Here is a 13184-nt window from a genome sequence, read left to right on the forward strand (position 1 = left end):
GCTCCCAGCCTCTTTCTGACCTGGACAGGCTCAAATCTCAGCTGTTCTTAGGATCATACTGCAGCCCGCTGAATTTCCTCATCATAGCTGAAAATGGTGCCCAACTGTCTCTTCCTTCCCCGTTTTGGGAAAGTGGCGTTTCAATTCCAGCCACAGAACAGCTCCTAAGGTGGCTTGTGCCTCCAGTGGAGGATGGGCACTGGCCTCCGGGGCGTGGAGCACTCTACTTATTAGTCTTCTCTGCAGACCGGCAGTCTCCTCCTTCCACTCCCCCAAGGATGTTGCAGGATGCTCTTCTGGCCTCCTGGAGCCCCCAAACAGGTGCTTCAGCGAGCTCCAGAGAGCTCTGGGTGTTTACTAACTGCCCTATAGCAGGAGCTGACTCTAGGAACGCCTTACTCCGTCGCCATCTTGCTGGTTTCCCCCCTCTTTCTAATTTTGATGAGCAAGTGTCCTTAGCTCTTACTTAAGGGCTGGCAGTAATTATAAAATGAACTAGATGGAAGGTCTCCACTGAATCTTAAACTCTAGAATTCTGTGATTCAAATTTCGTCCAGACTCTGACTTCTTGGAAAGTTCCAAACTTTACCCCTAGATTCTCTCCTAGATTGATGAAACAAAGTAAGTTAGTAAAAAGGAAAAAAAAATTTGACTACTTTCAGCATAGCATCTCTTTTCTCCCCCTCTATTTTCAGGAAAGGGAAGCCAATATTGTGTTTCCAAATCCTTTGAGATAATTAAGGACCCTCTCAGAGGAGGAGAAAATGGCAGGAAAGGAAGGGAAGCAGTGAAGGACAAGATCAAAGTGGCTGACCATGGGGGAGGTATATCTTTCCAAGACTGATAAAAAGCTAGAAGTTTGGGATCCCTTGGATAGAACCCACTCCTTTCCAGAGCTCTAGGAGAGAAGCAAAACCTAAGAGGGAAGTGGCTGCATGGTGCACTTTGGGGGTCTGGGCCTGGGTGGGCTTGTCAGGAAGGCACCTGAGTTATCTGTCTTGACAAACTCCTATGGCTTGGACAATGGACACATCAGCCTGGTGAATGAGGAGTGCGGAGATTATTGGGCTTCCTGAAACAGAATGCTGCCAACTGTTATAAGACCTCCACAGAATGGAGGGTGTGGGGGTTGAGAGCTACAACAACCTAAATGGATTTTCTTGTCATCATGGTTGAAGTGGGGAAGGGAACTAGAATCAAAAATTTTTTTTATCCCCTCACCCCTGCAGCTTTTTGCAAGCGGTCTGCTCCCTGTGTCCATTTGCTGTGCACTCTTCTCTATCTGTGTTTATTTTTATTTATTCCACCCCCCCTTGTGGCTTGCTTGCTGTCTGCCCTCTGTTTGCTGTGCACTCTTCTGCGTTTTTGCTTGTCTCCCTTTTTGTTGCATCACCTTGCTGACTCGGCTCTCCACAGGGCTTGCAAGCCAGGTGGCACTCTATGGTGCCAGGCTGGTGGCTCTCCGCAGCATGTGGGTGAGACTCCCTTCACCAGGAGGCCCCAGGACATGAACCCAGGGCCTCCCATATGGTAGATGGGAGCCCAACTGATTGAGCCACAGCTGCTTCCCAACTAGAATCAATTTTAATTTGATTTGGAGAAGTAAAGAAATGTGGCATTTCTTAGATCCAGAGGTAAAGTAGTGAAATTCGTAGCACTCCATGTCCAAGGTACAAAATGGCATGGATACGGTAGGAAGAAAAAGACCTATAGCACACTTTGAATTTCCCTGCGGAAGATGTTAAGAACAAACATATCCTAACTGAGTCAAGGGTAAGCAACACCACCCCTGGGTCCAAGGGCAGTCCTGATTGGTCTGAGCCCATCATGGCAATCCCATTCTCCTTACCTGTGATCTTGAAAGTATCTAGTCTATGCTAATCGGCTTTCCCCATGTCAGTGTCTTAGATCCAGAGATGGGTGCATGCCCTAAGTCGGACCAATTGGATTGAAGGAAAGGACATTCACCCTAGCTGAAGGACAGGCTTTTCTCGTTCTCCCTCTGGACATGACCAAATAGGCATGTTGTCTCAATCTTGTTTATTTGTTTTGTTTGGTAATCTTCTTGTGATACTGAGAGAATAGGGTCTAAGAATAAAGCAAGCTTGCAGAGGAAGCAGAGTCCAGAGATGAGCAGATAAAAGGACCTAAACCTTGACCATCCAATGATATTCTTGGTATGAATAATATTAGATTTTCCTCGTGATTCCAATGAAAATGTGCAAAGAATTTTTAGTAAAATGATAAAATGATTTTATAATTCATGTGGAAGAGCAAAGATCCAAAAATAGCTAAAACTATTTTGAAGAAGAATAACAAGATTGGGAAGATAATGGAAGCAGACAGCAAGATTTTAAAAAGTTATAATTAAACAATGTGATAAAAAGCAGGAATAAATAAACTGACCTACAAAAATGGACTAGAGTCCAAGAATGATAGTGGCCTACAGTTTTTCCTTCTCATAATTTTTTAAAAAGATTTATTTATTTCTATCCCCTTCCTCACCCCCACCCCCAGTTGACTGTTCTCTGTGTCCATTTGCTGCATGTTCTTCTTTGTCCACTTCTGTTGTTGTCAGCAGCACGGGAATCTGTGTCTCTTTTTGTTGTGTTATCTTGCTGCATCAGCTCTTCATGTGTGCAGTGCCATTCCTGGGCCGGCTGAACTTTCTTTTGCACTGGGTGGCTCTCCTTATGGGGCGTACTCCTTGCACGTGGGGCTCCCCTACGTGGGGGACACCCCTGCATGGCATGGTACTCCTTGCGTGCATCAGCACTGTGCGTGGGCCAACTCCACACAGGTCAAGGAGGCCCAGGGTTTAAACCGCAGACCTCCCATGTAGTAGAAGGACGCCGTATCCATTGGGTCAAGTCCGCTTCCCCCTTCTCATAATCTTTGTCTAGCTTTGATATCAAGTTTACTCTAGGCTCATAAAATGAGTTGGGGCATGGTTCTTCCTTTTATATTCTCTGGAAAAGTTTAAGTTTGTATTGCAATGTTCCTTGATTATGTGTTCACTTACTTATAGGTAGTAAGTAAGTAGATCTTGCTGGTAGAGCCAGTAGAACTTGTTAGTAAAGTCATTTTGGCCAAGTGTGGTTTTGTATGTGTGTGCACATGTGTGTGTGTACATGGGCATCCAGACACTAGTATTATCTCCATTTATAAAGGAGGAAACTGAGGCATATAGAGATTAGGTAACTTGCCCAAGGTCACCCAGCAAGAAGGTAGTTGATGGAGATTGGAACTCAGGCAATTTGAATTCAGAGCCCTCTCTTTTGCCAAGTACTTGGAGTTCAGAATTTTAAAACTATTAATTTAATGATTATGGTGTTTCTTATGTTGGATTCACTAAAAGCAGATTAACGTGTGACTTATTGATGAAATGTTTTTCAGGAAAAAGCTCTAAGGGAAGCAGGAGTGATAAAGGAAAAGAACCCAGGAAGGATGTGATCTCAGGTAAAGTCTCACCTTTGCCTGATCCACAAGAGGGCTCTAGAGAGAATAAAACTTCCCAAAGAATTGTCCCTCCTTGAGGCAAGGAATGCTTGTCTTTTCTACCCTTGCTTCAGTCAGTCATAGACTGTGGACTGAGAAGAAAGGGTTATATTTTCTGACTTTCATTTCAGTGTAATTCTTAGGAGAAGGAGAAAAACTGTAAAAACTTAGCAGTTCACACAGCAGTTGGGGAAAGGTGGCACTGATCTGATAAAGGGAATCTGTGCAGGGTCCCCAAACAGCATCTATCACATGAAGTTCTTCAGGGTTTGTTTTTTTTTGTTGTTTCTTATTGTTTCATATTTGGAAAGTTACATTTTTCTAAGAATTGTCTATTTTTTCAAAGTGTACAATTTTGGGCCTATATTATTCATAGTATTATTTTTTATTTATTATTGTTTTTTAAAAAGTTTTTCCTAAGGTATAATTGACATACAATAAACTGCTCATACTTAAAGTATACAATTTGAGAGTTTTTGACATATGTAAACATCTGTGAAACCATCACCACAATAAAAATAGTAACATGTCATTACCCCCCAAAAGTTTCCTTGTGCCCTTTATAATTTCTCCCCTCAGTTCCCAGCAACCTCTGAGCTGTCACTGTTTTAGTTTCTTTGGCTGCTCAAGCAAATACCACGCAATGGGGCAGCTTAAGCCATGTGAATGCATTAGTTCATGGTTTTGACGCTAAAAGGAAGTACAGAACAAGAGGTCATCAAGGCAATGCGTTCTTCCCCAACACTGGTATTATGTGGCTGGCTGCCAGCAATCCTTGGTCCTTAGTTTGTTACATGGCAAAGCACGTGGTTGTCTCTTCCAGCTTTTCCATTCTCTTTCAAGTTCTGTTAGTTTCAGCTTCTGGCTCCTCCATCTGTGGCTTTCTCTTTTTATCTGCCTGAATTTCATTCTGCTTTTAAAGGACTCCAGTTCTAGTAACAGTAGCTGTGAGTCAGGAGTTCATTCCAGAGGTTACATTTAGGCATGTCTCAGCAGGATCTCATTGACTGCCACAGTAAACAGTCCCTCAAAGAGTGGACCCCCTGAGACATCTGGACACTATAAGCCGGGCAGACAGCTCAGAAGTCTGGCACCCTGCCAGTGGGCCTTTATTTGGAATTTATGCACCCCAGTGTGACTCATTGTGGTTTCCCTACACATGACTCTTCCATCCCTTCTAATTGAACTTATAGACTATACTTGGCAGGTGTATGTCTAAGAGAGTTAAATTTTTGGTCCGTCCACATGCCACATGGGCCCTGAATCTCAGTAGAGTTGCAACACCCACTCACCAGTTCATTGGACTCACCCAGGACAACTAACAAGATGATGATGATGGACAACACCCATCCCAAGAAACAGAGAGCATCTGTAACTGCAAGCAAGATAGTTCCATTCATCTGCCCCATGGGATCTAAGCTCCTCCTCAATTATAGGAAAAGTGGGCATCACCATCCCCAAATCCTCAAGATGGGTGAAAGAATGATGGACTAAAGTAGACTTACTATTATTCTACTATAGACTTAGCAATGGAAGAACTCTTATCATTGATGTTGTGATGGTTACGCTATTGTGTCAACTCGGCCAGGTAATTGTGCCCTGTTGTTTGGTCAAGAAAGCACTGGACTAACTGTAAGATAAGGGCATTTATGGGCTTTAGTCACCATTGGTTTTACTGCAGTGGTAAATCATAGATAGCTGGTTATAATTACATCAGTCAGGGAGATTGCCATCAACAAAGAGTGACTCTTAACCCAATCAGTTGAATGCCTTAAAAGGGGAAGTGATTCCAGCATTGAGAGAGAATTTCCCAGCTCATCTTTGGACAGCCAACATCTCCCAGAACTCATCAAGAACCTTCACTGGACTTTCATCAGAGCTCCTGGTTGCAGCCTGCCTGCAGAACCTGGACTTGCGCATCCCCACGGCTGCATGAGAGACTCTGATAAATCACTTACTATTGACAGATATCCCTTGTTGATTCTGTTTCCCTAGAGAACTCTGTCTAATACAGCTGTGGAGGCAGTGGCCACTGGAGGTTCTGAAGGGAGGGACAGGGAAAAATAGGTGTATTATGGGGGCATTTTTGGTACATTGGAATTGTCCTCATGATGGTGCAATGACAGATACAGGCCATTATATATTTTGTCATAACTTACAAAATTGAATGGGACAGAGTGTAAACTATGATGTAAACTATAATATATGATTAGTGGCAATGCTTCAATATGTGTTCATCAATTGTAACAAATGTGCCATATAATGAAGGATGTTTTTAATGTGGAAAAGTATGGGAGAGGGCAGGAGTGGAGCATATGGGAATCCCCTATATTTTTATATAACATTTATGTAATCTAAAGTTTTGTTTAAAAGTTAATTAATTAAAAAAATAAAAACACTTTGCCTACCCCCAGGTTAAAAAAAAAGATCCATCCTGATTGAGGCGAGCCACACCTTAACTGAAGTAACCTCATCAAAAGTCCTGATTACAGAAGTGGACTTGGCCCAATGGATAGGGTGTCCACCTACCATATGGGAGGTCCACGGTTCAAACCCCAGGCCTCCTTGACCTGTGTGGAGCTGGCCCATGAGCAGTGCTGATGCGCGCAAGGAGTGCCCTGCCACGCAGGGGTGTCCCCCGCGTAGGGGAGCCCCACACGCAAGGAGTGCACCCCGTAAGGAGAGCCGCCTAGCGTGAAAGGAAGTGCAGCTTGCCCAAGAATGGCGCTGCATAGATGGATAGCTGACACAGCAAGATGATGCACCAAAAAAAACACCAGAAAGATTCCTGGTGTCACTGATAAGGATAGCAGTGATCACAGAAGAACACTCAGTGAATGGACACAAAGAGTAGATAACTGGGGGGGGGGGAGTCGGGGGGTGGAGGGGGGACAGAGAAATAAATAAAAAGTAAATCTTAAAAAAAAAGTCCTGATTACAATGGCTTCACTTCTACAGGAATAGATTAAGCTTAAGAATATACTTTTCTGGGATACATACACCTCCAAATCACCATGACTATGTATTCATTTGCATTTTCTAGATTCTTATATAAATAGAATCACACCATATTTAGTCTCTTGTGTCTAGGACTAATGTTCTTTCCTTTCAACTGGAATAACCCCTTAATATTTCTTAAAAGGCTGCCCTCAGCTTTTGCTTATCTGGGAATGTCTTCATTTCTCCCCCATTTTTTGAAAGATAGTTTTGCTAGATACAGATTTCTTGATTGGCAGTTTATTCCCTTCAGGACTTTGAATATGTCATAGCATTGTCTTCTTGGCTCCATGATATCTGATGAGAAATTGGCATTTCACCTTATTGAGACACCCTTATACATGCCATATTACTTTTCTCTTGTGGCTTTCAGAGTTCTCTGTCTTTGACATTTGATAGTTTGATTATAATATGACTCAGTGTTTGTCTATTTGGGTTTATCTTGTTTGGCATTCCTTGAGTATCTGGGATGTGAATATTCCTATCTTTCTTTAAATTTGGGAAGTTTTCAGCCATTATTTCTTTGAATTTTCTTTCTGTCCCTTTGTCTCTTTCTTCTCCTTCTGAAGCTCCCATGATGGTATGCTTGATGGTGTCTCAAAGATTCCTCAGGCTCTGTTCACTGTTCTTCATTCTTTCTTTTTTCTACTTCTCAGACTGAATGATTTTAATGGTCTTATTTTTTTTTTTTTAAGATTTATTTATTTATTTATTTAATTCCCCCTCCTCCCCCGGTTGTCTGTTCTCTGTGTCTATTTGCTGCGTCTTGTTTCTTTGTCCTCTTCTGTTGTCGTCAGCCGCACAGGAAGTGTGGGCGGCGCCATTCCTGGGCAGGCTGCACTTTCTTTCACGCTGGGCGACTCTCCTTACGGGTGCACTCCTTGTGCGTGGGGCTCCCCTACGCGGGGGACACCCCTGAGTGGCAGGGCACTCCTTGCGCACTGCTCATGGGCCAGTTCCACACGGGTCAAGGAGGCCCGGGGTATGAACCGTGGACCTCCCATGTGATAGACGGATGCCCTAACCACTGGGCCAAGTCCGTTTCCCTTTAATGGTCTTATAATCTAGTTCATGGATTCTTTCTTCTGCCATCTCCAATCAGCTGTTGAAACGCTGTATGGAATTTTTTTTTCCTGTTATTGTCATCTTCAGCTCTTTTTGATTCCCTTTCATAATTTCCATCTTTCTATCAATATTCTCTTTGCGGTCATCTATTATTTTTCTTATTTCCTTTAGTTTTTTTTTTGTTTTTTGTTTTGCCTGTGTTTACCTTCAGTTCTTTGAATATATTAGGCCTATAATTTGAAAGTCTTGTCTGTTTCCCTTTCATAATTTCCATCTTTCTATCAACATTCTCTTTTGCGGTCATCTATTATTTTCCTTATTTCCTTTAGGTTTTTTTTTTTTTTTTTTTGGCCTGTGTTTACCTTCAGTTCTTTGACCATATTAGGCCCATAATTTGAAAGTCTTGTCTGTTATGTCCCATGTCTGGTCCTCCTCACTAATGGCTTCTGATGCTTTAATCTTGTACTTTGCATGGACTATCACTTTTTGTTTCTTTGTATGTTTTGTAAGCTTTTTTGGAACTTGGATAGTTTTATATTTTAATATGTTATCACTGGAGTTTAGACTCTGAAGTGCTTGTTCCTTATGTTTGTATTTAGCTAGTGCGATAACAGAGAGTTCCTGGAATGTCAGGAGCCAAAAACAAAAATAACAAAAATGGAAAAAAAGAAAACAACTTTCATAGCCTTGCAGATTGGCCTGTGCAACTGCTTTTCTTCAAGTTTAGCCTTCCCAATAGTGAATTTAGAGGGCAGTCCAAGGCAAATGCATAGTATCCTCCCCAATCTTTACTGAGCATGTGTCTTGTCCTGGGCATGTATGTGTGGCCCTAGGAATTTCCCTATTTACATGGATATCAGTCTGCATTGTCTTAGGAAATAGTGTTTCCTTATTGTCCCAGGTACTACACCATATGTCCCACAGCTGGCACTCCATTTTACCAGGCAACTGCAATTTGTTTTCTATAGTGTTCTGTACGAGAGGTCTGTGAGTTTCCTCTAGATTCAGGGCACATTCTGGGATGGTGAGCCTTCAATGTGTATCCTGGTATAGTCCTTCAGGCTGCCGTTAGATTGGAACAGACATACACACACCCAGTATGTGCATGAGGGTTTTTCTGCTTGCTCCAGAACTGGGACCAGGGACTCTGCAAGAAGCCAGTGAGGGGATAAGGGAGGGGTCATCAAGGGCATCACAGGATTCTATAATTTTAAGTTGCCTTTTTTAGGAGGTACCAGGGACTGAACTGAGGACCTCATACATGAGAAACAGGCACTCAACAACTAGAGCTACATCCACTCCCCAATCTTTTCTTGATTCAGCACTTGTTGTGTTATTGCAACCCTTTAACTGTTTTCTAGAACTTTGAAAAAGATGTTTCTGCCAATTATTGCTGGTTGTTCACAAGCTTCTGTTGGGGGCAGGACCTTCAAAGCATCTCATTCTGCCATCTTGACTGGGGCAAGCCTCTCTGGCTATTTTTAGGCAATTAAAAATCTAGTCAAATAACATTTCAGTTTAAAACTCTCAAATTCCTTGGAACAAATGAGAAGAATGGAGATAGGCTCAAGGAAAGGGTACAAATTTTATAAAGCTATATAACCAAGCGTGCTGCCAAATTCATGCCATAGCAACCATTTGCTTAGGATGCAGGGGCCAGCGCTTCTACCCCTGGGCACTTGCTGTCACCCCATCAGTCTTTCAGTGTTACCAATGCCATCAGTAACCTCTGACTCCCCTGTGTCCTTGGATAGCCCCTCAAAATTCCAAAGTAAGAGTATGTAGTTGGCAGAACCTGGGTCACATGTTTTGGTGTCAGGAAGCAGAAAGAGAGGATGAATATCTGTCATTCTTTGATTCTGAATTGAGAGTCAGGCTGGTCTCCCACCGAGTTTGGTATCCCCCAGTGGGAAGGATGGGTAAACATTGGACAGACACACAATTGTCCCAGAGACATCAGCGGGTCCCAGGAGGGCAGTGTTTGTTACCTTTCTTTGGTTTGTTTGTTGAGGAAAAAGCTGTTATTGTTTATAGCTCTGCAGCAACAGTAAGTGGTTTTCAAACTTTCTATTTCTCTTAGTCAAGTCACTGACAGTGATGACATTGTTTTCTTTCCTCACCATCAATTATAGTTATGAAGCATGGCTAAATATTGATTTTGTTTCAAAATCCTAATAGCATGTGGGTAAATGCTCCCTTTGTACGGAACAGTGGTAAAGTCCAGCTTCAAAGCATGGATGGGTACATTTTATACTGCCCATGTCATTATAATTCACATTTTTGCTTCTTAAAATGGTGAAATAAAATATACACACACAGAAGTCATAGAACATAAATGTGAGTGCAGCAAAGAGCCATAACATGAACATTCATGGGTTCCCATGTGTGCCCCTTCTGAATTGCTACCTCCTTCTTCCCCTTAGAGATAAGCATTCTTCTGACTTGCAATCATTTCCAATTCTCCTCCTTTTATTTCTTTTTCTTACCTTACCTAACTAGTTAGGACTTCTGGAACAATATTGAATAGTAGCTGTGATAGCAGGTATCCATGTCTTATTTCTAATTTCAGAGGGAAAGATTTTAATGTTTTATTATTAATTATGAGGTTTGCTGTAAACTCTTTTTAATAGATATTTTTATGACATTAGGAAGTTCTCTGTTATTCCTAGTTGCTAAGACTTTTTTTTTTATCATGAATGGGTATTGAATTTTATCACATTTCTCTGCATCCATTAAGATAATCACTTTTATTCACCTTTTTAAAAGGTCTTCAGAGAAGTCATCCAGAGACCAATGTGGATGGGTAACTATTTGGTTTTTCTTCTAAGGTACCTATTTTTAATACCTTTTACCATATTGTTTTAGTTTGCTAAAGCTGCTAGGAGTGGTATACCAGAAATGGGTTGGCTTTATAATGGGAATTTATTAGGTTAAAAGCTTACAGTTCTGAAGCTGTCCAAATCAAGGCATAATCAGAGTTGTTGTTTCACTGAAGGTCAGCTGCTAGTATTTCTGGATTCCTTCCATGTGGTAAGGCAAAATGGTGGCATCTGCTTCTCTTCTGGGTTTTGTTGCTTCAGCTTCTGGGTGCTTTGTCTGTGGTTTCCTCTCTTCCTTCTCTCCATCTCTGTGGCTTTTTCTCTGTGTCTCTGCTTTTAGTCCTCTGTTTATAAAGGACTCCAGGAAGAGGACCAAGATCCATGCCTCACTGAAGCAATCCAAACAATGTACCCTGTATTAGTCAGGGTTCTCTAGGGAAACAGAATCAACAAGAGACATCTGTCAATAGTATGCAATTATATAAGAGTCTCTCACGCAGGCATGGGGATGCAGAAGTCCAGATTCCACAGGCAGGCAATGAAAATCCAGTGAAGGTTCTTGATGAGTTTTGGGAGATGTTGGCTGTCCAAAGACGAGCTGGGAAATTCTCTCTCAATGCTAGAACGACTTCCCCTTTTAAGGCATTCAACTGATTGGGTTAAGCCCCACTCACTACTGATGGCAATCTCCCTGACTGATGTAATTATAACCAGTTATCTATGATTTACCACTGCAGTAAAGTCAATGGTGAGTAAAGCTCATAAATGCCCTTATCTTACAGTTAACCCAGTGCTTGCTTAACCAAACAACTGGGTACAATTACCTGGCTGAGTTGACACAATAGCCTAACCATCACAGCCCCCCAACTGAATCCAATCCAATCAAATGGCCCCACACCCATAGGAATGGAGTAGCTCCAAGAACATGAACTTTTCTGGGTTCCACAAAAAGCTTCAAACTGTCACATATAAAACATGGAATCTTGAGGTTGAAAGGAACTTGAGAGATTATCAAACATTACAATCTCTCACTCAGTTCACAAATCATCGTTATAACATCTTGAATGGTTGGTAATTCATGCGTTATCTACGTGAATATGTTCAGGAATAGCAATTTTACCATCCCTGTGCACTCCTTTTAAAGGAAAGCTCTGGTTACCAGAAAGTCATTTCTTATATTGAGCTAAAAAGACTTCAGTGTCATGCTTTGATCCAAGTTTTGCCACATGGAACCATGCAGGAGAGGTGTCCCCTGAGGAAAAGGTAGATTTGATATATTTGGTAAGAAGTAGGTAATTCGGCAGATCTGGGTTCAGTTCCTAGCTGGGTGACTTTGGGCACTGTTGCAGATTGTTTAACAATTACAAATTTGTCCCATCTCAGCATGCTCCCCCCTTGCAAAGTGACTTGCTGCTCCTCCCATCCAGAGGTGGAGTCGTGTTTCCACTTTCTTGATTCTGGGCTGGTTTTGTGACTTGATTCTGCCAAAAGAATGTGGTAGAAGTAATATTGGGCAAGTTCTGGAGAGAGGCCTTACTGCTTCTGCTTTGACCCCCTTGGAATCCTGCCTTGAGAATGCCCACATAAGGAAGTCATATAGCCTACTGGACATGAGAACATGAATGGAGGAGAACTAAGGCACCCCTCCTGAGAGCTAGCATCAGCCTTCAGACATAGTAATAAGGCCATCTTGGGCCTCCAAGCCCAGAGAACTCTCCAGCTGAGAGTAAGCCCAGAGAAAAGTAGTTGAAGAGCAGCCCAGCCAACTCACAGAATCATGAGAAGCAATAAACTATTGGTCCTTTACACAGCAAAGGCTAACAAAACCAGAAATATTATTTAATTAAACTTCCTTTGTTTCAGTTTCTTCATCATCTGACTGGGTAAATATCTTCTTTGCAAGTGTTTTGGTGAGGATTAATTAATATAAACTATGTAAAGCATATAAATATCTAGCACTGTGAAGTATACAGAGCTGCAGGATGCCTAAGAGTTACCTCCTGAGAGCCTCCATGTTGCTTAAAGATGGCCACTCTCTAAGCCAAACTCAATATGTAAAGGCATTACCTTCCTCCCACCATGGGACATGATTCCCAGGGATGAGCCTCCCTGGCACCAAGGGATTACTACCAATCACTAACTGGTGATGCAACTAGAAAAAGACTTTGGATAAAAGGGGAAATGGTAGAGACAAATGAGTTTATATAGCTAAGTGTCATCAAAACAGTCAGGAGGTCATCAGCAGGATCCCAGAGACAGCTAAAGTAGATACAACCCCAGGTACTGGTGCTCCTGAGGGCTACAGAGAAACACAACTTCTATGGTCATGGCAATTGGCTCTGGAATTCAGTGCCTTGTCAGTGGACCCTGCTTTGGATTTGTGTCCCTTGAGCATGATGGAGTTGGACTCAGATGTGATGTTTCTACACATGCCTCTTCTGTCACTTTTACTGAATCTGTGGTTGGCACTGGGGTTAAGGAGGCTTAAATCTCTGGACTAGCCATGTGCCAGCTGGGCCCTGAGCCTCAGTAGAGTTGCAACTCCTACTTTCCAGTTCGTTGGACTTACCCAGGTCAGCTAACAGGGAGGTGATGATAGTTAACCACCACACCAGGGAACTGAGAGTGCCTACAACTCCAAGCAGGAGATTCACATCCATCAACCATGTGGGATCTAAGACCCTTATTGATATAGAGGTGGAGAGGACATCACCAACCCAGGGTCCACAGGATGGAGGAATAAAATATGAATTAGAGTGAACTTACTAGTATTCTACTATAGAACTATTGTAACTAGTAATGGAA

The sequence above is a fragment of the Dasypus novemcinctus genome, chromosome 3 (assembly GCF_030445035.2).
Source record: "Dasypus novemcinctus isolate mDasNov1 chromosome 3, mDasNov1.1.hap2, whole genome shotgun sequence".
NCBI classification, from domain to species: domain Eukaryota; kingdom Metazoa; phylum Chordata; class Mammalia; order Cingulata; family Dasypodidae; genus Dasypus; species Dasypus novemcinctus.